Source organism: Arachis ipaensis, chromosome B1 (assembly GCF_059453495.1).
Source record: "Arachis ipaensis isolate K30076 ecotype BB chromosome B1, ASM5945349v1, whole genome shotgun sequence".
Taxonomy (NCBI): Eukaryota; Viridiplantae; Streptophyta; class Magnoliopsida; order Fabales; family Fabaceae; genus Arachis; species Arachis ipaensis.
The window spans coordinates 88681680-88684086 of NC_142436.1; the positions used below are offsets into that span (position 1 = coordinate 88681680).

The following is a 2407-nucleotide window of genomic DNA, read 5'->3' on the forward strand; positions in this document are numbered from 1 at the left end:
TCCTCCAGGGTGAGCTATTTTTAATGCTATTTTTCATTCTGTTTTTGATTTTTCAATAGTTTTTGTGACTCCACATGATCATCAACCTAAAAAAAACATAAAATAACATAGAAAATAAATAGATACAATTAAATAACATTGGGTTACCTCCCAACAAGCGCTTCTTTAAAGTCAATAGCTTGACAGTGAACTCTCATGGAGCCTCACAGATGTTTAGAGCATTGTTGGGACCTCCCAACACCAAACTTAGAGTTTGAATGTGGGGGTTCAACACCAAACTTAGAGTTTGGTTGTGACCTCCTAACACCAAACTTAGAGTTTGACTGTGGGGGCTTTGGTTGACTCTGCAATGAGAGAAGCTTTTCATGCTTCCTCTCCATGGTTACAGAATGAGATCCTTGAGTTTTAAACACAAGGTTGTCCTCATTTAGTTGAAGGACCAACTCTCCTCTGTCCACATCAATCACAGCTTTTGCTGTGGCTAGGAAGGGTCTTCCAAGGATGATGGATTTATCCTCATCCTTCCCATTGTCTAGGATTATGAAATCAGCAAGGATGTAAAGGCCTTCAACCTTTACTAACAAGTCCTCTACTAATCTATAAGCATGTTTCATTGATTTGTCTACCATCTCTAGTGAGAATCTTGCAGCTTATACCTCAAAGATTCCCAATTTTTCCATTACAGAGAGTGGCATGAGGTTTATCCCTGACCCAAGGTCACACAGAGCCTTCTCAAAGGTCATGGTGCCTATGGTACAAGGTATGAAGAACTTTCCGGGATCCGGTTTCTTCTGAGGCAATGTCTGCCTTATCAATGCACTGAGTTCATTGGAGAACAAGGGGGGTTCATCCTCCCAAGTATCATTACCAAATAAACTGGCATTCAACTTCATGATGGCTCCTAGATATTTAGCAACCTGCTCTTCACTGATATCTTCATCCTCTTCAGAGGAAGAATAGTCATCAGAGCTCATGAATGGTAAAAGGAGGTTTAATGGAATCTCTATGGTCTCTAGATGAGCCTCAGATTCCTTTGGTTCCTCAAAGAAAAACTCCTTATCGGTCAGTGAACGTCCCAGGAGGTCTTCCTCACTAGGATTCACGTCCTTCTCCTCCTCTCTGGGTTCGGCCACACCAAGTAAGGTTATGGCCTTGCACTCTCTTTTTGGATTCTCTTCTATATTGCTTGGGAGAATACTAGGAGGAGTTTCAGTGACTCTTTTACTCAGCTGGCCCACTTGTGCCTCCAAATTTCTAATGGAGGACCTTGTTTCATTCATGAAGCTTAGAGTGGCCTTAGATAGATCAGAGACTATATTTGCTAAGCTAGATGGATTCTGCTCAGAATTCTCTGTCTGTTGCTGAGAGGATGATGGAAAAGGCTTGCTATTGCTAAACCTGTTTCTTCCACCATTATTAAAGCCTTGTTGAGACTTTTGTCGATCCTTCCATGAGAAATTTGGATGATTTCTCCATGAGGGATTATAGGTGTTTTCATAGGGTTCTCCCATGTAATTCACCTCTGCTATTGCAGGGTTCTCAGGATCATAAGCTTCTTCTTCAGAAGATGCTTCTTTAGTACTGTTGGATGCAGCTTGCAATCCATTCAGACTCTGAGAAATCATATTGACTTGTTGAGTCAATATTTTATTCTGAGCCAATATGGCATTCAAAGTATCAATTTCAAGAACTCTCTTCCTCTGAAGTGTCCCATTACTCACAGGATTCCTTTCAGAAGTATACATGAACTGGTTATTTGCAACCATGTCAATGAGTTCCTGAGCTTCTGTAGGCATTTGCTTTAGGTGAATGGATCCACCTGCAAAATGGTCCAATGACATTTTAGATAATTCAGACAGACCATCATAGAATATATCCAGGATGGTCCATTCTGAAATCATGTTAGAAGGATACCTTTTGGTCAGTTGCTTGTATCTCTCCCAAGCTTCATAGAGGGATTCACCTTCTTTCTGTTTGAAGGTTTGAACATCCACTCTAAGCTTGCTAAGCTTTTGGGGAGGAAAGAACTCGGCTAAGAAAGCCGTGACTAGCTTATCCCAAGAGTTCAAGCTATCTTTAGGTTGAGAGTCCAACCATATTCTAGCTTTGTCTCTTATAGCAAACGGGAAAAGCATAAGCCTGTAGATCTCGGGATCAACCCCATTGGTCTTAACAATATCACAGATTTGCAAGAATTCAGTTAAGAACTAAAAAGGATCTTCTGATGGAAGGCCATGAAACTTGCAATTCTGTTGCATCAGAGAAATTAATTGAGGCTTTAGCTCAAAATTGTTTGCTCCAATCGCAGAAAGTGAGATGCTTCTTCCATAGAAGTTAGAAGATGGTGCAATAAAGTCACCAAGCATCTTCCTTGCATCTCCACCATTGTTATTATTTTTGGCCATGT

General features: G+C 40.7%; 1 non-coding gene across 1 annotated transcript; it reads left to right on the forward strand.

Moving 5' to 3' along the window:
• Positions 1-1894: 1894 nt before the first annotated feature.
• LOC148577389 (small nucleolar RNA R71) lies at positions 1895-2003 on the forward strand. Its single transcript, XR_015903970.1, has one exon. It is a non-coding gene; the product is annotated as a small nucleolar RNA R71 (small nucleolar RNA).
• The last annotated feature ends 404 nt before the right edge of the window (positions 2004-2407 follow it).